The sequence below is a fragment of the Mobula birostris genome, chromosome 20 (genome assembly GCF_030028105.1).
Source record: "Mobula birostris isolate sMobBir1 chromosome 20, sMobBir1.hap1, whole genome shotgun sequence".
NCBI classification, from domain to species: Eukaryota; Metazoa; Chordata; class Chondrichthyes; order Myliobatiformes; family Myliobatidae; genus Mobula; species Mobula birostris.
This window is the reverse complement of record NC_092389.1, coordinates 1951377-1976680: the sequence shown is the minus strand read 5'-3', so window position 1 is coordinate 1976680 and position 25304 is coordinate 1951377. Positions and strand designations below refer to the sequence as shown.

At 40.1% G+C, this 25304-nt stretch overlaps 1 protein-coding gene across 16 annotated transcripts in view; it reads right to left on the bottom strand.

Annotated features, from left to right (window-relative positions):
- sik3 (SIK family kinase 3) overlaps positions 1-25304 on the bottom strand; it is a 444540-nt gene that overhangs the window by 127257 nt on the left and 291979 nt on the right. The window lies entirely within an intron of this gene.

The window sequence follows — 25304 nt, the reverse complement described above, 5'->3', positions numbered from 1 at the left end:
TTTTGGGACACAAGTTGTGTTAGCAAGTCCAAATTTACTGTCCATTCCGAATTGCACTTGAGAAGTAAAGGTGGGACTACTTCTTGAATTACTTAAGTATTTGCACAGTGCTGTTGGGTAGAAAGTAATCAATTCATACCCAGCAACAATGAAGAAACAGCTACGTATTTCTAAGTAGGGTTAATGTGCAATTTGCAGATGGGTGTGCAGGTGGTGCTAGTCCCACATGCCTTATGTCCTTGACTTTCCTATTTGAAGAGGCTGCATGTACCAGCGGTTATATCAGAGTATCCTAAGCACGTGCCTGCAATACATTTTGTAGATAGTATACATTTCAGCCACAGCCTGCTGGTGCTGGAAGGAATGATCGTCAAACCAGTAGGTCACTTGGTCCTGGATAGCATTGACTTCCTTAAGCAGGACAAGTGGAGACTATTCCATCACATTCTTGATTTGCCCTACAGATAGTGGGATAGCATTGTTCAGTCACTCATGGGTGAGTCTCACTGTGGGATACCTAGCCTGCGACCTGTCCTTGCAGACATAGCACTCACTCAACTGGTCCAGGAGAGTTTCTGGTTAAAGATAACACCTAGGATATTTATAATGGGGGACTTCCATGGATGGTCCCAAGTCCGCTATAAAAGGAGGAGGGTTGGGCATGGGGTTAGCACACCATTCTATAAAAACCCACCCAGAGCTACAGAAACACCAATAGAAGCTCTGAAGACTCTCTCCTCTCCCAGGGATGAGAAGTGGCCCAGGACAGAGAACTCTGGCAAGCTGCCATTTATTGTTCAGTGGATTTATACCTCATGCTAGTTTGCTCACCATCTGACATGGATCTGGTCTGGTTGGTATGTGTTTCGGGACTCAACAAACTCACTCAGTAGTGGTGAAAGTACAAGTCCCTTATGCAGGGATTATTCTGTGCTCTGCTACTTTCAATGTTTCTTCCAAGTGTTGTTCAACACAGAGGAGCACTGATTTATCAGATGAGGGAGGACACTAGATTGCAATCAGGACAAGTTATTATTCTGGTCTACACATACATTCAGAACACCAATGAAAACAAGTTAAATCAATAATGAACAGATCCACAAAGGTGTGACAATTAGTAAGAAGCAATGAACTACATTAGAGAAGGAAAACAGAGACATGCCTAGAACAGAATGTCTAATTCTTTCAATGAATATTGTTATTCATCACTCCGATTAAGCAAAACCAACTATTGAACAAAAGTTTGGAAGCTGAACCGGGCTATGTCAACAAACTACTAAATTGTTCTTTCAGCTCAACAAATTAATCTAAAGTTTGCATTTCAAATAATATCAATAGAATGCATTACATACTGAAGGTCAAACATATTAGTCAAAAAAAAGCTGACAAAAACATTGCCAAGTGGAGATATCATGGTCGAGAAGCAGTACTGTGAATAAAAACATTTACTAACTAGGTTGGAGTCTTCCTAAAACTTTATGCACACAAGGCTTGTTTGAGAAAATGGGCACAACATTTCTCATTCAAACTCCTGTCAGAGCAGATTTGTGAAGATCATGGAAGGAATGAATTGGTTGAGAAGATGCTGGGGGAATTGGTGAGGGTGGGGGGTAACCTGTGGAGTGGAAGAACAGGACCACTATAGAGGAGAGAGAGTTGGTGAGCACGTTGGAAGCTTGGGAAAGGATCAAGGTGGTCACGTGTCTATGATCCTATTATAGTGATGGTCAGATGGAAAAAAAATGAAAAAATAACATACCCTGGAAGACTTGATGAGGGAGATATCAGGTGGATTGTTCAGGAGCTATGTCAAAGGAGCTGGAGAGATATTAGGTGGTTTCGAGCCATAAACATCAGCAACAAAGGGAGAAGGATAAACAATCTCTGACAAAACATGTACGGAAGATATGGGCATCAAGGAATCCCCATCACATGGCCATATAGAGTTCAACCATTTAAATAAAAGTCAAAGCCAATTTTCATTTGAAATTTATTTTGAATTGGTGCAGTGAGTGAAGTTATTGTTTGTAAGCCTTGTCTGCCCAGTATAATTTCTTGTAAATGTCTCCAAATACACACCATTTTATGTCAATACACATGTCCAGTAGTTTTCTGCATATTGTACTGTTTGTATAAATGACTTGCATCTAATTTCCAAATTGTCCTATTAGTGTACAAAGCACACGATCACTTTCTAAAAATACTTTATCATATAAAATCCTTGCGCTATGAGATAGAATTTCCAGGCCTTTGTTCTGTATCGGTGTTCTCTTTGCTTAAAGTTTAATCTTATTGAGTGGCATGGATTAGAAACAGATTCTCTGCAGCTGAAAATAAATTCCATAATGGTTGGTCAGTTGTTATTAATAGGACAGTGAAAAATAGTCAGTAGCCAAGCATCTAAAACAGGTGAGAAGTATTTTCTTTCTATGTTCTTTTGAACAATGCAAGCTGTCTTCATGTGAACTTTCTGATTTGCTTTTATGGTAACATTTCTAAAACCAAATTTCTTTTGAGGAGGGTATACTTTCACTGTTCATCATATTGGTTGCAATAAACTATTTAAGTGTGTTTACTGGAAATTTCTCAGCTGATATTTAAAACATTTGCACCTATACACTAAGTACATCAACAGACTAAACAATTGATCAGCATGACCAGATTAGCAAGAAAAACTCAATGGCAAGAATCTACATTAACTGATTGAAATTAAATCCATTAATGCATGGTTACATAATGAATTATTTGATGTACTAATATTCATAATAATATTCTAGTACACTATATAATGGAGTTAAAGAGATTGCTTGTCAACTTTCTATTGCAGCTCCATACTATCCATCACCAAAGAATGGAACAATGATCCCTCATTAGGCCTCATGTTGGTGAGGCCTAATTTGGAGTACACCCTATCCTCGTTATATGCGTCTTCAGACTATGCGGATTCACAGTAATGCGAGGAACCTATTTCTACCAACATCTCCTTATGTGCGGCCAAAACTCACAGTTATGCGAGGAGCACTGCTTTCCCACCAATACAAGTCATGTGCGCACGCCTCACAGTCTCACTCCCACCACTCTCGCACTGGTTTTGGCAAGTGCGATCTTGCGCTCTTAAACTTTTGTTGGTTTTACCTACAGTGCACTGATTTTGTGCTCAAAATATTTAATGATGCCTCCTAAGTGTCCGATGTCATGTCCTGGGCCATCAGCCAAGCGGCAGAGAACTGCTTAACCACTTGGAAAAAAAAGTTGGAAATTATAAACAACGCGGCATCAGCTGAAGGTAACACAGCTCTGGGACACCACTGCCGGGAACAGAATCTTGCCTTTAAAGTTCTTTTGTTGCTTGACAATGCGCCAGCCCATCCTAAACATTTGGACAGCATTCATCCTAACATAACAGTGTGTTTCCTGCCATCTAACACAACATCACTGTTTCAACCACTCGATCAAGGAGTGATCCACATTCAAGGCGTACGTATTTTTTTTTACGGTGAACTCTCTCTCAGTTGCTGCAAGCAACAGACGATTTTGAAAATCCCGGGAGTTTACCAACGGTGAGGGAATGGTGGAAGTCGGAACACTTGGCACAAATGGCGTTGGACATGGACCCAAGTTTAGAACGGAGGCAGCATTTCAGTCGTTCCCTGCCGTCAACTCTTCTTCCCTACAAGCAAATTTATGCTGAAAAACAAAATGCTGCCAAGCAACCAACCCTCACCACTTCCTTCAAATCGGTGTCATCTCTTGCTGCCAGCAGTTCTAAGAGTTCTGTGAGTCTTACCCCTTGCTGTGCTTGATGTTATCCTGACGACCACAACCATCCACCTTATCCGTGTAAAGCTGCCCGACACCACAACAACCACTCATCTCCCGGAGCGAACACACCTGCCACTGTTGGTGAGTACTGTACACCCTAGGATGTTAACTTTCTATGATTTATGACATTGAATATTACCTTAAATTGATGAAATATAATACAAATGTTGTCTTGTGGTACTGCTTTTGTGTTGTATTAGTATGAAAATGTGAATAAATTACAGATAAAACAGTTTTAGGAAGTCTTCTGGAGCGCATCCCCATTTTCTCCATTTAAATAATTATTCACAGTATGCGATTTCACATTATGCATCAACTGCGAGGAACGTATCCCCCGCATATAACAAGGATAGGGTGTATTGTGTGCAATTCTGGTCACCTAAGTACAAGAAAAATATCAATAAGATTAAAAGAGTGCAGAGAAAATTTACAAAGGAGTTGCCAGGACTTGAGGACCTGAGCTATAAGGAAGGGGTGAATAGATGAGGACTTAATTCCCTGGAGCGGAGAAGAATGAGGGAAGAATAGATGAAGGTATACAAAATTAATTATTATTTATTTATTGAGATACGGCAGAGAGTAGGACCTTCCAGCCCTTCGATCCATGCCGCTCAGCAATCCCTCAATTTAATCCTAGCCTTAAAACGACCAACCAGTACATCTTTCAACTATGACAGGAAACTAAAGATAGGGTAAATGCAAGCAGACTTTTACCACTGAGACGAGAAAATCTATAGATGCTGGAATTGAATCATTTAGTTGTGGAAGAGGAGAGGCAGGATGGAAGAAATGGAAGAAGGATGTTGTAACAGGAAGAGCATTCTTTGGTAAAAACTCCTTGTGTGTGACTTCTGTAACCTCAGGATCAGAATATTATCACTAATTTTGTATTGGGCGATGGAGTAGAGGAAGACAGAGTAGGAAAACTTTGCCTTCTGAGAGCAGAGGTTGAGGAAGAGCTTATCTCCAAGTGAGGCAAGGCCAGGTAAGTTCCTCTAATAAGTCTAATTACTTTAAGAGTAGGTAATGGAGGCAGCAGTTAGGGCAGTTGAGTGCTCCGTTTGCAGTGTGTGGGAAGTCAGGGTGAGCACAATTGTCCCTGATGACTACACCTGTAAAAGGTGCATCCAGCTGCAGCTCCTGACAAACCGAGTTAGCGAACTAGAGCTGGAGCTGGATGAACTTCGGATCATTTGTGAGGCAGAGGCAGAAATAAACAGGAGTTACAGGGAGATAGTCACCCCTAAGAGTCAGGAGACAGGTAGCTGGGTGACTGTCAGGAGAGGGAAGGGGAATAGACAGAATGAGCAGAGCTCCCCTGTGGCCATTCCCACCAATAATAAGTACATCGTTTTGGATACTGTTGTTGGGGACGACCTACCAGGGACAAGTTGTAGTGGTTGCGTCTCTGGCACCGAGACGGGACCCTCAGCTCAGAAGGGAAGGAGGGAAAAGAGGAGAGCAGTAGTGATAGGGGATTCGATAGTAAGGGGGACAGATAAGAGGATCTGTGGGAGGGATCGAGAATCTCGGATGGTCTGTTGCCTCCCTGGTGCCAAGGTCTGCGATATCTCGGATCGAGTTCTCAGTATTCTCAAGAGGGAGGGTGAGCAGCCGGATGTCATGGTCCATGTAGGGACCAATGACATGGGTAGGAAGAGTGAGGAGGTCCGGAAAGGTGAGTTTAAGGAGTTAGGAGCCAAGTTAAAGGACAGGACCTCCAGGATGGCAATCTCAGGATTGCTACCCGTGCCACGTGCAGCTGGGTTTAGAAATAGTAAGATGGCGCAGATCAACATGTGGCTGAAGACATGGTGCAGGAGGGAGGGCTTCAGGTTTATAGATAATTGGGCAGTTTTCCAGGGAAGGTGGGACCTGTTTCGGCGGGACAGTTTACATCTGAACTGGAGGGGGACAAATATTCTTGCAGGTAGGTTTGCTAGAGAGGCTTCAGTGGATTTAAACTGGATACAGGGGGGAGGGGAACCAGAGTGTAGGAACAGATGTAGGGGAGAAGGAAGAAAAAGAAAATAGTAAAGTTGTTTGCACCGTTAGTGATAAACAGAGAGTAAGAGGTGGAAAATTTCTTAAATGCATTTATTTTAATGCTAGGAGCATTAAAAAGAAAGGTGGATGAACTTAAAGCATAGATTGATACCTGGAAGTATGATGTGGTAGCTATTAGTGAAACATGATTGCAGGAGGGGTGTGACTGGCAACTAAATATTCCTGGATTTCGTTGCTTCAGGTGTGATAGACTCGAAAGGACAAGAGGGGGAGGTGTTGCATTGCTTGTCAGAGAAAATATTACAGCGGTGCTCTGGCAAGATAGATTAGAGGACTCATCTAGGGAGGCTATTTGGGTGGAATTGAGGAATGAGAAAGGTGTCGTAATATTTATAGGGGTGTATTATAGACCACCTAATGGGGAACGAGCATTGGAGGAGCAAATTTGTAAGGAGATAGCAGATATTTGTAGTAAGCACAAGTTTGTGATTGTGGGAGATTTTAATTTTCCACACATAGACTGGGAAGTCCAAACAGTTAAAGGGCTGGATGGTTTGGAGTTTGTAAAATGTGTGCAGGATAACTTCTTGCAGCAATACATAGAGGTACCAACTAGAGAACGGGCAGTGTTGGATCTCCTGTTAGGGAATGAGATAGGTCAGCTGACGGAGGTTTGTGTTGGGGAGCACTTCAGGTCCAGTGATCACAATGCCATTATTTTCAATATAGTTATGGAGAAGGATAGGTCTGGACCCAGGGTTGAGATTTTTGATTGCAGAAAGGCTAAATTTAAGGAGATGTAAATTTAAGGAGTTATGGAGAAGGATAGGTCTGGACCCAGGGTTGAGATTTTTGATTGCAGAAAGGCTAAATTTAAGGAGGCTGCTCACCCTCCCTCTTGAGGATTTATGGGAAGGATGTAATAGAGAAATGGAAGTCATTTAAAGGTGAAATTTTGAGGGTACAGAATCTTTATGTTCCTGTTAGGTTGCAAGGAAAGGTTAAAAGTTTGAGAGAGCCATAGTTTTCAAGGGATACTGGAAACTTGGTTCGGAAAAAGAGAGATATCTACAGTAAACATAGGCAGCATGGAGTTACTCGGCCCGACCCAGAGCACACGACGACACGACCCGCCGATCGATCCCCACTGGACGCGTCCACCAACCTCAAAGTGCTGACAACAACACACTGCATCAATGGAAACCTGGAAAGATGCACTATTTACTGAGGAAGCGTGAGAAAAGAGCTGGGCTGCTGGTCAGATTGAAGCTGAGGGGCTTCAGGGTCTCTATGCCCACCATCCTATTAGCTAATGTGCAAGCCATAGAGAACAAGGTGGATGATCTTACAGGGAGATTCACCTACTGCAGGGAGATGCAGAACTGCTGTGTATTCTGTTTCACTGAGACCTGGCTCTCCCCTGCCACCCCCGACTGTGCCATCCAATTTTCGATCCATTGGATGGACCGTACGGCGTCTTCGGGCAAGACGAGGGGAGGTGGTGTCTGCCTACTGATCAACACTGCGTGGTGCTCAGACACAGTGACACTGACAAGCTCCTGGAGCCCGGACCTGGAACACCTGTCGGTGAAGTGTCGTCCCTACTATCTGCCACGGGAATTCACCTCGGTCATACTGACAGCAGTCTACATTCCCCCCCAGGCGGACGTGGAGTCTGCTCTGAACATACTGTATGCCAACATCAGTGAACTTCAGACCAGGTATCCAGAGGCTTTGCTCATTACAGCCGGGGACTTTAACCAGGCCAACCTCAGAAAGGCGCTGCCAAAGTTATACCAACATGTCTCCTGCCCCACTAGAGGCCCAAGTATACTTGACCACTGCTACACAGCAGTCAAGGATGCCCACCGTTCCATCCCACGACCTCACTTTGGAAAATCGGACCATCAGGCCGTACTCCTCCTCCCGGCTTACAAACAGAAACTGAAACGGGAGATCACGGTGTCAAAAGTGGTGTTGTGTTGGACGGAGGAAACGGATGAGGTCCTCCGTGACTGCTTTGAATCAGTGGACTGGTTAGTATTCAAGGACTCGGCAGCTAACCTCCATGAGTATGCCTGAGCTGTCACGGACTTTATTTGGAAATGCACGGACGACTGTGTCTCTCGCAAGACGATCCGGGTATTCCCTAACCGGAAACCTTGGATGAATTATGAGGTCAAGTCCCTTTTAAAGGCTAGAGATGTGGCTTTTAGGTCCGGGGATACCAGTCACTACACAGAGTCCAGGCGTGAACTCCGGAAAGCCATTAAGGGCGCCAAGAGGCAATATCGAGCCAAGTTGGAAGCCCAGGCTAACCGGAGGGATGCCAGTAGACTATGGCAGGGTCTAAATGAGATCACTGGGCACAAAGAAAAGGCTGGGAATATCAATAACTGTGGCGCTTCTCTTCCTGAAGAACTTAACGTATTCTACGCAAGACTCGAACAGAAGAGGAGCATCCCGCTTCCTCCGGATGAACCAGACCTGGTGGCATCGAGATTCATCGTCACCGAGGAGGACGTTAGAAGGGCCTTCCTGAAGATAAATCCAAGGAAGGCGACGGGCCCAGATGGCGTCCCGGGACGGGTTCTCCGGGCCTGTGCAAGTGAGCTAGCTGGAGTGTTTGCTGACATCTTCAACTGCTCCTTGCTTCAGGCTAAGGTCCCCTCGTGTTTTAAGAAGGCAACGATAATCCCAGTGCCAAAGAAGAGCAAGGTGGCATGCCTGAATGACTATCGACCTGTGGCTCTGATATCAATTGCTATGAAGTGCTTTGAGAGATTGGTTATGGCACATATCAACCACAACCTACTGGTCAATCTCGACGCTTTGCAATTCGCCTACCGGAGCAACAGGTCAACGGCAGATGCCATCTCTCTGGCCCTACAATCCTCCTTAGAACACCTGGAGAATAAAGACGCATACGTAAGGCTCCTTTTCATTGACTACAGCTCTGCCTTTAATACCATCATTCCAAATAATCTGATTACTAAGCTCCAGAACCTGGGCCTTAGCACTCAGATCTGCAGCTGGATCTTCAACTTCCTCACAGACAGGACCCAGGCTGTAAAAATAGGGGACAAGCTCTCCTCTACAATCACTCTGAGCACCGGTGCCCCACAAGGCTGTGTTCTCAGCCCTCTGCTGTACTCACTGTACACCCATGATTGTGTAGCCAAGTTTCCATCAAACTCAATATTGTTTGCTGATGACACAACAATTGTAGGCCGTTTCTCGGATAATGATGAGTTTGAGTACAGAGAGAAAATTAAGAATCTGGTGGCATGGTGCGAAGACAAAAACCTATCCCTCAATGTCAGCAAGACGAGAAATTGGTTGTTGACTGCAGAAGGAGTAGCGGACTGCACGACCCAATTTACATCGGTGGTGCACAAGTGGAACAGGTCAAAAGCTTTAAGTTCCTCAGGGTCAATATCACAAAGGACCTGACTTGGCCCAACCAAGCAGAGTTCAATGCCAAGAAGGCCCACTAGCGCCTTTACTTCCTGAGAAAATTAAGGAAATTTGGCCTGTCCCCTAAAACCCTCACTAATTTTTATAGATGCACCATAGAAAGCATTCTTCTAGGGTGCATCACAACCTGGTATGGAAGTTGTCCTGTCCAAAACTGAAAGAAGCTGCAGAAGATCGTGAACACAGCACAGCACATCACACAAACCAATCTTCCATCCTTGGACTCACTTTACACTGCACGCTGTCGGAGCAGTGCTGCCAGGATAATCAAGGACACGACCCACCAGGCCAACATACTTCTCGTCCCTCTTCCCTCTGGGAGAAGGCTCAGGAGCTTGAAGACTCGTACGGCCAGATTTGGGAACAGCTTCTTTCCAACTGTGATAAGACGGCTGAACGGATCCTGACCTGGATCTGGGCCGTACCCTCCAAATATCCAGACCTGCCTCTCGGTTTTTTGCACTACCTTACTTCCCATTTTTCTATTTTCTATTTATGACTTATGTGACGAGAATACACATAGATAAGATGTTAGCTGTCCTGTGAGATCAGCAGTTGGTCTGCCACCTGTCTTCAAGAGAGAGATAAGGAACACAATGAAACAGCATCTGGAGATGTGTAATGAAGGGACGGGAGAGAGAGAGCTGTCTGGAGCGGCTCCCCCTTTGAACCCTGAACTGTTTGAAGTGATGGACAGGCGATACCCCAGCAGGGGGATAAAAAGGGACAGGTTCGCTAAGGCAGGACACACGACACCTGAGGTAACGAGACCCTGGAAGCGGTGCGCCTCTCACGAGTCAGTGGGAAGTACCGGACAACGCACAGGGTGGAAAGGTACGATCAGCGGGAACCCGGTGTGTGTCCGCCCTTGCTTGGGTGCCGGGTTCACTGCAGAGGATCGACCGCATCTGGAGGAGGGGTCACAGTCGGTGACCTCAGGTGACATCACCAAGGACCTGCCCAAAAGCTGCTTGTGAGCAATTATCGTCGGTCTGTGAGTGGAAGCCGTTTCTGAATGATCAGTCGTTCTCTCTCTCTCTCCCCCCACGTTGTCCATCGCCATGGCAACGATTACTGCGAACTGAACTACTAAATTGGACTGAACTTTGTGTCACTTTGAAATTGGTCATTTATCCCTAGACAACGATAGAGCTTGATTGATGCTGTTATCTTAATCTGTGCACATGTGTGGTTATCATTGCTGAACTGTTGCATTTATTATCCTTTCGATTACTGCGTTGCTTGTTTCTTTAATAAAACTTTCTTAGTTCTAGTAATCCAGACTCCAACTGAGTGATCCATTTCTGCTGGTTTGGCAACCCAGTTACAGGGTACGTAACACTTATAATTTAAATTTTTAATATTTACTAATTTTTACTATTTTTAATATTTAATATTTGTAATCCAGGGAGTGTGAAGCGCAGAATCAAATATCGCTGTGATGATTGTACGTTCTAGTATCAATTGTTTGGCGACAAGAAAGTATAAAGTATGAAGTAACTATGGTGCTCGAGGAATATAAAGAATGTATAAAGAATCATTTTTTTAATATAATTTTTATTAAATTTTCAAAAAGAATACATGAAAAGATAAAATCTACCCACCCCCCCCCTCCCCCCCATATATAGTCCTACCTAAAAAGAAAGATAGAGAAAAAAAAAGAAAAGAACCGCCTGGGTATTGGAAGGTTTCCACATGCTCCATGGGATTCAAAATAAATTTGGTATAATTATTCGTTACTTTCCCCAAGTAACCAAAATCTTTATCGGAGCACTTAAATATGCCATCCTATCTTTTGTAAATAAGGGCGCCAAATATTCAAAAATGTTACATATTTATCTCTTAAATTATAAGTAATTTTTTCAAGTGGAATAGAACTAGCCATTTCATTATTCCAACGATCCATACTTAAATTCGAATCAGATTTCCAAGTAACTGCTATAGTCTTCTTAGCTACTGCCAATGCAATTTTTATAAATTCTTTCTGATATTTATTCAATTTAAGTTTCGGTTTTATCCCTTCAATATCACCTAATAGAAATAATACAGGGTTATGTGGAAGTTGAATTCCAGTAATTTGTTCCAATAAGACTGTTAAATTTATCCAAAAGGGTTAAATTTTAAAACAAGACCAAGTAGAATGTAAAAAAGTACAAATTTCTTGATTACACCGAAAACATTTATCAGATAGATTTGAATTTAATCTATTTATTTTTTGTGGTGTAATATATAATTGGTGTAAAAAATTATATTGTACTAATCTAAGTCGAACATTTATTGTATTTGTCATACTGCCTAGACAAAGTCTTGACTAATTTGTTTCATCAATATTAATATTCAGATCTGTTTCCCATTTTTGCTTTGACTTATGGATTCCTTGTTTAATTGTCTGTTCTTGAATCAAATTATACATACAAGAAATAAATTTTTTAATTTTCCCTTTTTGAATTAAAATTTCAATTTCATTAGGTTTTGGCGAAAACATTGTTTGACCCAGCTTACCTATTAAGTAAGCCCTTAATTGAACGTAACAAAAGAAAGTATTATTAGATAGTTTATATTTATCCTTTAATTGTTCAAATGACATCAATATACCTCGCTCAAAACAGTCTCCTATAAATTTAATCCCTTTTTGGTACCAATTATATAAAAGTTGATTATCCATTGTAAAAGGAATAAGTCTGTTTTGGAACAAAGGTCTCCTTGCTAATAGAGATTTCTGTGTTTCCTTATCAACATTTATCTTATTCCATAGATCAATCAAGTGTGTTAATATAGGAGATTCTTTCTTTTCCCGTATCCATTTAGCTTCCCATTTATATATAAAATCTTCAGGTTTATTTTCTCCTATCTTGTCTAGTTCTATTTTAATCCATGCTGGTTTTTGATCATCGATAAAAGATGCAATAAATCTAAGTTGATTTGCTTTATAGTAGTTTTTAAAGTTTGGAAGTTGTAATCCTCCTAACCCAAATTTACATGTCAGTTTTTCCAATGATATTCTTGACATTTTACCTTTCCAAAGAAATTTTCTCACACATTTATTTAACTCTTGAAAAAATTTCTGTGGCAATTGTATTGGTAATGTTTGAAACAAATACTGTAATCTAGGAAATATATTCATTTTTACAACATTGACTCTACCTACTAATGTTATTGGTAGTATCATCCATTTGTCAAGATCTTCTTGAATTTTTTTCAACAGTGGCAAATAATTAAATTTATATAAATTCTTTACATCATTATCAAGTCTTATACCTAAATACTTTATACCATTTACCGGCCATCTAAATTGGGTTACTAATCGACATTGACTATAGTCTCCTTTAGTAAGAGGTAAAATTTCATTTTTATCCCAGTTTATTTTGTAACCTGATACCTTCCCATATTCATCCAATCTAGAAGATAATTTATGTAACGAATGTTGTGGGTTTGTTAAATATATCAAAACATCATCGGCAAAAAGATTAATTTTATATTCCTCTTGGTTAACTATAAAACCCATAATATCTGGATCAATTCTAATTAGTTCTGCTAATGGCTCTATCGCCAATACAAATAAAGCAGGTGATAGTGGACGACCTTGTCTAGTTGACCTTTTTAACTGGAATGGTGTTGAAATTTGAGAGTTTGTCACTACTTTAGCTTTAGGGTTAGAATTTAAAGTTTTAATCCAATTTATGAAAGATGTTCCTAACCCATATTTTTCTAATACTTTAAATAAAAAATCCCATTCTAATCTATCAAATGCTTTTTCTGCATCCAAAGCTACTACTATACTCTTCTCATCCCTTTTTTGTGCCAAATGAATTATACTGAGTAGCCGAGTTACATTATCTGCCAATTGTCTATTTTTAATAAATCCTGTTTGATCCACATGTATTAATTTTGGTAAATATTTAGATAATCTATTCGATAAAATTTTTGCTATTATTTTATAATCCGTATTCAATAAAGAAATAGGCCTGTATGATGTTGGTTTCATAGGATCTCTGTCCTTTTTTGGCAATACTATTACAATCGCTGTTGAAAAAGATTCTGGAAATTTATGTATTTTTTCTGCTTGACGTATTAGTTCCATAAAAAGAGCAAATAATAAATCTTTAAATTTTTTATAAAATTCAGGTGGAAAACCATCTTCTCCTGGAGATTTATTACTTTGGAGTGATCCTAAAGCTTCTTCAACTTCTTTTAATGTAAAAGGCATATCTAATCCCCTCTGTTCTTCCAAATTCAATTTTGGAAGAGAAACTTGTGATAAAAACCTTTCTATCTCATTAACATCATTTTAGGATTCTGATTGACATAATTCAGAATAAAAATTTTTAAAGGTTTCATTTATTTCAAGAGGTTTATAAGATATTTTATTTGCCCTTGTTCTAATTGCATTTATTGTTTTGGAAGCTTGTTCTGTTTTCAACTGCCAGGCAAGAATTTTATGTGCTCTCTCACCTAACTCATAATACCTTTGTTTAGTTCTTATAATTGCTTTTTCCGTTCTATATGTCTGAAGCGTATTATATTGTAACTTCTTATTGAGAAGTTGTCTTCGTTTTTCTTCTGACATATATCTTTGAGATTCTTTTTCTATTCTTGTAATCTCTTTTTCCAATTGATCTAGTTCTGCCATATATTCTTTCTTAATTTTAGACGTATAGCTTATTATCTGGCCTCTAAGATATGCTTTCATCGCATCCCATAATATAAATTTATCCTCCACTGAATGAAAATTTGTATCCAAAAAAAATTGAATCTGCTTTTTCATAAAATCACAAAAATCTTGACGATTTAATAATGTTGAATTAAATCTCCATCTATAAGCCACTTCTTCCTTGTCAGCCATTATTATTGTCATTAATAAAGGAGAATGATCTGATAATATTCTTGCTTTATATTCCATATTTTTCACTGTGTTGAATATGCATTGATAATAGAAAAAAATCTATCCTTGAGTAAGTTTTATGTCTATGAGAATAGAACGAATAGTCTCTTTCTTTAGGATTGATTCTTCTCCATATATCAATCAAATTTAAATCTTTCATCAATGATAAAGTTAAATTTACTACCTTCGATTTTATAACAGCCTTGGTTGATCTATCTAACACTGGGTCTGAGCAAAAATTAAAGTCTCCTCCAATTAATATTTTTTCATGTGCATCTGCCAAATTCAAAAAAGCTTCTTGTATGAATTTTGCATCATTTTCGTTTGGTGCATAAATATTCATAAAAGTCCATAGTTCGGAAAAAAGTTGACAATGTATAATCACATATCTCCCCGCAGAATCAGTTATTACATTTTGTATTCTAATTGGTAACGTTTTATTGATCAAAATTGCTACTCTCCTCGCTTTTGAATTAAATGAAGCCGCAACAACACTACCCACCCAACCTCTCTTTAGTTTCTGATGTCCTATTTCTGTTAGGTGCGTTTCCTGTAAAAAAGCTAAATCTATCTTCATTTTTTTAATATATGTTAAGATTCTTTTTCTTTTCACTGGTCCATTAAGCCCATTAACATTAAAACTCAAAAAATTCAATAAATTAGTCATTATTCTTAACAAAGTTACTCCAATCTAAAACATTACTTATCTTCTCAACTCTCATAGTTCCTTGGGGAATTTCTTTAAACTTCACCATGTTGCTATGTGTTCCCCCCCCACAACCTTCCAGGCAAAAAGAAAAAAAGATAGAAAAAAAAAGAAAAAACAAAATACCCCTCCACTAATGTTGTGAATGAAAGGATACACAACACTACCCCCCTCCATTTTACGGGTCGCGGCAAAAGCCACGCTTGCACACATGATTAACGTAGCAATCGATCAGTGCTTCTTCCAGCTCCCCCGCAACAAAAAAAATTATATATATATATATAGACAAAATTAGTATTACTATTCCCAACTAATTTCCTCCAGTGTTAACCTTTCTTACCCCCCTCATATAATTAATAATATATTTATACATTCATCCAGCTTCAAAAATCCAACAAGTCCATTCTGTAACCCAATCTTCATCTTCAATCTATCTCTCTCTCCTGAGTTTGTTCTTGTATCTGGTGAATATTCAGAAAATCTTGCACAAACTGCTCTGCTTTCTGGTAGTCATCAAAAAATCTTTTTTCTCCACCAGGCAAAAAAATCTTCAAAGTTGCAGGATAACGCAGTATAAATTGATAACCATGATCCCATAGGGTTTTTTCCACTGGATTAAACTTCTTCCTTTTCTTCAAAAGTTCGTAACTTATATCAGGGTAGAAAAAAAACTTTGTTCCCTTTAATTATCAATGGCCCTTTTCTATCTTTGGCAGCTCGAGCAGCTGCCTGTAGAATCCTCTCCTTGTCTTGAAATCTTAAGAATTTTATTAAAATCGATCGTGGATATTGGTCATCTTTTGGTTTTGGTCTTAGAGCTCTATGTGCCCGCTCAATTTCAATTGGTCAAGCCTCCTCTCCCATTTGCAAAACATCCGGGATCCATCTTTGAAAAAATTCTATTGGTTTTTCTCCCTCCATACCTTCTGTAAGACCAACAATTTTAATATTATTACACCTACTGAAATTTTCCAACATATCCACTTTCTCCAAGAGTCGGTTTCTTTCCGAGTTCCAAACAAGCAGATCATTTTCTGTTTTTTCCACTCTATCATTCATAAGCCCCATTTCTCTTTCCATCTTCTGAAGCTTCTTATCCATTTTGTCCTGTCTTTCCATAACTTTATTATAGCACCTCTTTGTATCTCTAAGCTCTTCTCTTACTTTTCTTAATTCAGCCGTTGATTGCAATAGAGCCTCTCTTATGTCTCTATCATCTCCTTTACTTCCACTCGCTTCCAATTCTTCCTCCTCTTCTTCATCATCTGTGTTCTCTGCAGAATCCAATTGTGACTCTGAGTCATTTTCAATTGCAGTGGGTGTCGGTTCTTGTAGTTTACGTTGTGTCGATTTGCGCATGCACTCTTCTTTGCGCATGTGCATTTCCGGTGTCTTCTTCGGAGAAACCGTTGCCACCGCCATTGCTCCCTGTTCTACCGAAGGAGTTCCAACCTGAGTCCGAGGCTCCATCGTTGCAGTAGGCCCTTTTTTCTTCCCGTCTCGCGGCTGCTTCGCAACAGCAGAAATCTTTTGTTGCAGTTTAGGAGGCATATCGTAAAGTAGTCTTACAAAGTTTATAAATAGTTTTGAGAAAATATTTACCAACTTTGTTTTATTTAAACGGTACTTTACTGATTTGTTGCAGGAGAGCTGGATTTACACGTCTCAATCCCACGTCATCACGTGACGCCCCCCTAAAGAATCTTAAGAAAGAAATTAGAAAAGCTAAAAGAAGATATGAGGTTGCTTTGGCAAGTAAGGTGAAAATAAATCCCAAGGGTTTCTACAGTTATATATAAAAGCAAAAGGATAGTGAGGGATAAAATTGGTCCCTGAGAGAATCAGAGTGGACAGCTATGTGTGGAGCCAGAAGCGATGGGGGAGATTCTGAACAATTTCTTTTCTTCGGTATTCACTAAGGAGAAGGATATTGAATTGTGCAAGGTAAGGGAAACAGGTAGGGAAGTTATGGAAACTATGATGATTAAAGAAGAGGAAGTACTGGTGCTTTTAAGGAATATAAAAGTGGATAAGTCTCCGGGTCCTGACAGGATATTCCCTAGGACCTTGAGGGAAGTTAGTCTGGAAATAGTAGGGGCTCTGACAGAAATATTTCAAATGTCATTAGAAACGGAGATGGTGCTGGAGGATTGGCGTATTGCTCATGTCGTTCCATTGTTTAAAATGGTTCTGAGAGTAAACTTAGCAATTATCGGCCTGTGAGTTTGATGTCAGTGGTGGGTAAATTGATGGAAAGTATTCTTAGAGATGGTATATATACTTTACACTTTATAGTTGCCAAACAATTGGAACTAGAATGTACAATCATCACAGCGATATTTGATTCTGCGCTTCACACTCCCTGGATTACAAATAATAAAATTAAAAATATTAAAAATAGTTAAAATTAGTAAATATTAAAAATTTAAATTATAAATCTTAAATAGAAAATAGAAAAATGGGAAGTAAGGTACTGCAAAAAAACCAAGATATATAATTATCTGGATAGACAGGGTCTGACTAGGAACAGTCAACATGGATCTGTGCGTGGAAGGTCATGTTTGACAAATCTTATTGAATTTTTTGAAGAGGTTACTAGGAAAGTTGACAAGGGTAAAGCGGTGGACGTTGTCTATATGGACTTCAGTAAGGCCTTTGGCAAGGTTCCACACGAAAAGTTAGTTAGGAAGGTTCAATCGTTAGGTATTAATATTGAAGTAGTAAAATGGATTCAGCAGTGGCTGGATGGGAAATGCCAGAGAGTAGTGGTGGATAACTGTTTGTAAGATTGGAGGCCGGTGACTAGTGGTGTGCCTCAGGGATCTGTACTGGGTCCAATGTTGTTTGTCATACACATTTATGATCTAGATGATGGGGTGGTAAATTGGATGAGTAAGTATGTAGATGATACTAAGATAGGTGGAGTTGTGGATAATGAAGTAGGTTTTCAAAGCTTGCAGAAAGATTTAGGCCAGTTAGAAGAGTGGGCTGAAAGATGGCAGATGGAGTTTAATGCTGATCAATGTGAGGTGCTACACTTTGGTAGGACTAATCAAAATAGGACATACATGGTAAATGGTAGTGCATTGAAGAATGCAGTAGAACAGAGGGATCTAGGAATAATGGTGCATAGTTCCCTGAAGGTGGAATCTCATGATCAAATACATGTAATATTGGATTATATTTCTCAATAAATAAATGAACAAGTATAATGTCTTTTGTGTTATTTATCTAATTAGGTTCTCTTTATCTATTTTTAGGAGTTACATGGTAGTCATAGTCATACTTTATTGATCCCAGGGGAAATTGGTTTTCGTTACATGAAGACCTGATCACACTTTAAGTCATATTATGGAGAGATAGAGAAAATTCTAAAGGTTTCACAAACTTTCTAGCACCACTGTATTTGAATGCACGCAGTATATGGAATAAGGGAACATGATCTTGTAGTGCAGTTAAAGATTGGCAGGTATGACGCTGTGGGATCTCCGAGTCGTGGCTGAAAGAAGATTATAGCTGGGAGTTTAACATCCAAAGATACAAAAGGACAGGCAGGTAGGCAGAGGGGCTGGTATTGCTCAGTTTGTAAAAAATGAAATCAGATCCTTAGTAAGAGGTGACATAGGGTCAGAAGATGTAAAATCCTTGTCGGTAAAGTTAAGAAACTGCAAGAGTAAAAAGACCCTGATGGAAGTTATATATAACCTCCCGAATAGCAGCCAAGATGTGGGATTTAACTTGCAAAGGGAAATGGGGCATGTAACAAGGGTAACGATATGATAGTCATGGGGGATTTCAATATGCAAGCAGATTTGGGAAAATCAGGTTGGTGTTAGATCCCAAGAGAGATAATTTGTAGAATGATGGATTTTTAGAACAACCTGTGGTTGAGCCAACTAGGGGAAAGGCAATTATGAATTGGGTGCTGTGTAATGAACCAGATTTGATGAAGGAGCTTTAAGGTAAAAGAACCCTGGGCAGAAAGTGATTTTTGTATGACAGAAATCACCCTGTAGTTTGAGACGGAGAAGCTAAAGTCAGATGCATCAGGACTACATGCTGATTATAAGGCACTGGTCAGACCACACATTGAGTATTGCGAGCGATTTTGGCCTCCTCCTCTTAGAAAAGATGTACTGGCATTCTAGAGGGTCCAGAGGAGGTTCATGAAAATGATTCTGGGAATGAAAGGGTTAACACATAAGAAGCATTTGATGGCTCTAGACCTGTACTCACTGGAGTTTAGAAGAAGGCGGGGCGGGGGGGGGCGCGATCTTTTTGAAACCTATTGAATATTGAAAGACCTATGTAGGTTGAGTGAATGTGGAGAGGATGTTTCCTATAGTGGGTGAGTCAAGAGGGCACAACCTCAGAATAGAAGGATATCCCTTTGTACAACAGAGTTGAGAGAAATTTCTTTACCCAGAGGGTGGTGAATCTGTGGACTTTATTGCCACAGGTGGCTGCACAGGCCAAGTCATTGAGTATTTTTAAGGCAAAGGTTGATGGGGTCTTAGTTAGTCAGGGTGTCAAAGGTTACAGGAAGAAGGCTGGAGAATGGGGCTGAGAGGGATAATAAATCAGCCATGAAGAAATGATGAAGCTAACTCGATGGGCCGAGTAGCCTAATTCTAATCCTGTGTCTGATGGTTTTATAACCTTACAGAACAGAAGCCCTTAGACACATCTAGTCTGTGCCAAACTATTAATCAGCCTTGTCCTATCAACCTGCACCCGGACCATAGCCTTCCATATTCTTCCCATCCATGTACTTATCCAAATTTCTCTTAAATGTTGAAATCAAACCTGCATCCACTACTCCTGCTGGCAGCTTGTTCCACAATCTCACCACTCTCTAAGTGAAGAAGTTCTTCCTCATTTTCCGCTTAAACATTTTACCTTTCACCCAAGTCTCACCAAACCTCAGTGGTAAAGTCCTGAAGAATGGTCTTGGCCCAAAATATCAACTGTTTACTCTTTCCCATCAATGCTGCCTGGCCTGCAGAGTTCCTCCAGCATTTTGTGTGTCTTGCTTTGGATTTATAACCTTATATAACCATATAACACTTACAGCACGGAAACAGCCCATCTCGGCCCGTCTAGTCCGTGCCAAACTCTTACTCTCACCTCGTCCCACCGACCTGCACTCAGCCCATAACCCTCCATTCCTTTCCTGTCTATATAGCTAACCAAATTAACTTTAAATGACAATATCGAACCTGCTCCAACCACTTCTGCTGGAAGCCCGTTCCACGCAGCTACCACTCTCTGAGTAAAGAAGTTCCCCCTCATGTTACCCCAAAACTTTTGCCCTTTAACTCTCAACTCACGTCCTCTTGTTTGAATCTCCCCCACTCTCAATGGAAAAAGCCTATCCACGTCAACTCTATCTATCCCCCTCATAATTTTAAATACCTCTATCAAGTTCCCTCTCAACCTTCTACACTCCAAGGAATAAAGACCCAACTTGTTCAACCTTTCTCTGTAACTTAGGTGATGAAACCCAGGTAACATTCTAGTAAACAACAGGAATTCTGCAGATGCTGGAAATTCAAGTAACACACATAAAAGTTGCTGGTGAACGCAGCAGGCCAGGCAGCATCTCTAGGAAGAGGTGCAGTCGACGTTTCAGGCCGAGACCCTCGTCAGGACTAACTGAGCCACTCTTCCTTCAGTTAGTCCTGACGAAGGGTCTCGGCCTGAAATGTCGACTGCATCTCTTCCTAGAGATGCTGCCTGGCCTGCTGCGTTCACCAGCAACTTTTCTGTGTGTTGCTTAACATTCTAGTAAATGTTCTCTGTACTCTCTCTATTTTGTTGACATCTTTCCTATAATTTGGTGACCAGAACTGTACACAATACTCCAAATTTGGCCTTACCAATGCCTTGTACAATTTCAACACTACATCTCAACTCCTATACTCAATACTCTGATTTATAAAGGCCAGCATACAAAGAGTAGGGATTAACAGGTCCCTTTCAGAATGGCAGGTGGTGACTAGAGGAGTACCGCAAGGCTCGGTGCTGGGACCGCAGCTATTTACAATATACATTAATGATTTAGATGAAGGGATTAAAAGTAACATTAGCAAATTTGCAGATGACACAAAGCTGGGTGGCAGTGTGAAATGTGCGGAGGATGTTGAGATAATGCGGGATGACTTGGACAGGTTGGGTGAGTGGGCAGATGCATGGTAGATGCAGTTTAATGTGGATAAATGTGAGGTTATCCACTTTGGTGGTAAGAATGGGAAGGCAGATTATTATCTAAATGGAGTCAAGTTAGGAAAAGGGGAAGCACAACGAGAACTAGGTGTTCTTGTACATCAGTCACTGAAAGCAAGCATGCAAGTACAGCAGGCAGTGAAGAAAGCTAATGGCATGCTGGCCTTCATAACAAGGGGGGTTGAGTATAGGAGCAAAGAGGTCCTTCTGCAGTTGTACAGGGCCCTGGTGAGACCACACCTGGAATATTGTGTACAGTTTTGGTCTCCAAATTTGAGGAAGGACATTCTTGCTATTGAGGGAGTGCAGCGGAGGTTCACAAGGTTAATTCCCGGGATGGCGGGACTGTCATATGTTGAAAGATTGGAGCGACTGGGCTTGTATACACTGGAATTTAGAAGGATGAGAGGGGAGCTGATTGAAACATGTAAGATTATTAAGGGATTAGACATGCTAGAGGCAGGAAACATGTTTCCGATGTTGGGGGAGTCCAGAACCAGAGGCCCCAATTTGAGATTAAGGGGTAGGCCATTTAGGACGGAGTTGAGGAAAAACTTTTTCACCCAGAGAGTTGTGGATCAGTGGAATGCTCTGCCTCAGAAGGCAGTGGAGGCCAATTCTCTGGATGCTTTCAAGAAAGAGTTAGATAGAGCTCTTAATGATAGTGGAGTCAAGGTATATGGGGAGAAGGCAGGAACAGGGTACTGATTGGGGATGATCAGCCATGATCACAGTGAATGGCAGTGCTGGCTCAAAGGGCCGAATGGCCTACTCCTGTGCCTATTGTCTATTATCTAAGAACCCAAGGGCACAGAAATAAGGCATGTGCCAAAGACCTAAAAGCAAGGGGGGGGGGGGGTAATGGAGGAAAATTCAATAGGGGCTTTTAAAAAGCCAAGTAGTTATAAAGGGAAAAAATACAGTTATGGGGAGAAGGCAGGGCACTGCAATTAGTGGATTGCTGTTGCATAAAATTAGCACAGTCCTGGTGGACTAAATGCTATTTTTTTCTGTGGTTTTGTGATATTTATTTAATGTGAGCTTTCTTCTTTTATGATGTGCTAACAAACTAAATTGTAAGTTTTTTTCTTGTTAAGTAATACTAAAATTATGCAGAGTTATACTCTGACACACAAATATATTTTCAGGGACTGACTGGCTTGAAATCATGAAGGTATGTGCAGTTCTCTTGTAACAAAGACTGATGATATAGGACAAATCCATAGGATGACCACAATGCAACAGCGGATTCTTAATTTTTTTTCGTCTATCACTTACATAAATTCTAAATGCTTAAAGCTCATAATTAGGGTTCAATCACTGTCTTTAAACACTTTCGTAAAAGGAAGATTGGAAGAATTACTCAGACACATTTTATTTTCCATGACAGTAATTACTAAGTCCATCATTATTATTTTTCACATCCACAGCAGCCTGTGCTTCGGATGCTGAAGCATTGCAACATGTTGCATTTAAATATTTACTGGAAGCAGTATATCAACAAAAATGTCCAACCTATCCAAGTTGGGTGCTGGGGAAGGGAGGAGTGGCTGTGACTAGAAATGTGCCAACTGATTAACAGACCACATATCCTCAGATAATAACACAAGCCTACTGGACACTCAAAGAGACACAAACAAGAAAGTATAAGATCCTATCCTATCCTTCTCTCTCTCATTTCTTTCCACTATCAGCCTTTAAGTGTGATTCTTCCAATTCTTTTCTTTCAATCTTTGCATTATCCTCCCAAGACCTTTCCTTTTCTTTGATAAAAATGAAGATCATACATGAAGAATGCATCAGCACTGCATTTTTTTGTATGTCCTAGGACTGGAGAGGGTGTGGCAAAGGATGGTCTTGGCAAACCAATCAATACGGTTATGTCATATCCAAATTTTATTGCTCTATAGTACTAAGTAACAAAATATAAAAATTGACAAAATACATTGTTTCCTTTGTGTTTGTGCTTATTTATACCAAACCCCCTCCCCTTCACACAGATAACGTACATCACAGCAAGTTTTACTCTGTACCTCAGGGTTTTTATGGGTAATGATTTGTGAATTCTGCAAGGGTGAACTCCCATTACCCAAATGGCCATAACGCAGGAATCGTCAGAAGAGTACCTCAATTCATTTCACACTTGACTAATAATTAAACTGACTTTAAGCAAGATGAAAAAATCTGTGATCATTCAGCAGAATTTTCCAATTGAATTTGCACAATACACCAAACACATGTGTGACATGTGAGCTCTTAAAACCAACAGCATTAATATCTCAAGCTAACAGCCTATACAAATTCTTTGAGCACTATAGTACCCAGCCCTCATAAAAATTAAATGTAATTAGCAGCATACTACACAGGAATATAAATATGATCAACTCAGGTCTGTTCCTGCAATTTTCAAGATGATCAGTCCTGATATAAACTGCCAAAGAAGCAAGGAAAATTAAAATGAAATGATGCCATCTTTGACCACTATCCACCTGACCAACACTGATACAGCAACATCCTTATCCACAGATTAAACTGCACATATTTTTCTAAATACCTAATACTACACCAGTATTACAGAAGTTATAAAAAATCACATCAACAGCAATTAAAGGAAAATTTCAGAAGAGCTTTTAGTTAATCTAGTCTCTAAATATCAGAAATTCTAAATTAGTTGTGTGCTTGTAATAAAACAAACAAATTAAACACAGAATCTGATTATATGTTTCTGATTTTTGTGGGAAAATCCATTAATACACATCCCTGTAATTTATTACTCCAAACCATGGATGCAATTGGTTTGGTTCACAGGATCTGCTGGAGAAACAAGCTAGTCTTGATTCTGGGATTATGTGGGCAACAGCAAACCCAAGATGTGGCCAACTGCAAAGTCATAGATCCCAATGAGTGGAGTCTCTGAGATAAAGGTCAAGCATTCGTTCTGATCCTCCAGCCCTGATAAGGTGCAAGTTGCTATTTCTGCAGTCACATGTTTTTTTTCTCCAAGTGAAATAACAATGTCAAACTTATCTCAAAATCCAAGTTCAGTACAACAACACAGAAGAATTTCCACAGCTTCAACCAATGTAATTTCATCCACATGATTGAATCCAGCCAGTGTTAATTTCCTTGACTAATGGGTCTTCGGTCTGAAATATTAACTGTTTCTCTTTCTGTAGATGTTGCCTAACCGGCTAAGGATTTCCAGCATTTTCCTTTTATTTCAGATTTCCACCATCTGCAGTTTTAATAGTTTCCACCAATTTATAATGCTAACACATTGCATATTTTATAGTTACAGAATTATACAGCATGGAATCTATTCAGCCTACGATATCCATTGCAATCACGAACCATCCATATTAATCATATCTTTCAGTATTTTTCCTTAGTTTTCCACAACAAGGTGATTCAAGTGTTTGTCAAGTCTCTAAAATATAGTCAGCGCGTCTACTTCTACCTTTCTCTCAGGCAATGTATTCCAGGTACTCACCACACTCGTGGTGGAAAAGGTCCTCCTCAGATCCCCTCTAAATCTTATTCCTTACCTTAAATCCGTCTTCCAGTTTTATGTACCTCTCATTCAATTCCTAAATGAACATTCATCCCGTGAACAGTACCTCACTTTTTTAAATATCTGTTATTTCTGTTTTTGCATGATTTTTAATCTATTCATTATACATATACTGTAATTGATTTACTTATTTATTTATTATTTTTATTTTCTTCTTCTTCTATACAGGTGTCCCCCGCTTTTCGAACGTTCGCTTTACGAAAACTCATTGTTACAAAAGACCTACATTAGTTACCTGTTTTCGCTAACAGGTGTTTTCACTGTTACGAAAAAAAGCAGCACGCGAAAAAAAGCAGCGCACACCCCGAGCAGCCACTCTCCCCCGGATTCGGAACTGCGTTCTCGCCGGCATTGCTTAAACACGTGCCTGTGAGCAGCCGTTAGCAAGATGAGTTCTAAAGTATCGGAAAAGCCTGAAAGAGCTCGTAAGGGTGTTATACTTAGCGCAAGACTAGACATAATTAAGCGTTTCGATCGTGGTGAACAAAATAAGGACAGGCAACACACATAGAAGCTGCTGGTGAACACAGCAGGCCAGGCAGCATCTCTAGGAAGAGGTACAGTCGACGTTTCGGGCTGAGACCCTTCGTCAGGACTAACTGAAAGAAGAGCTA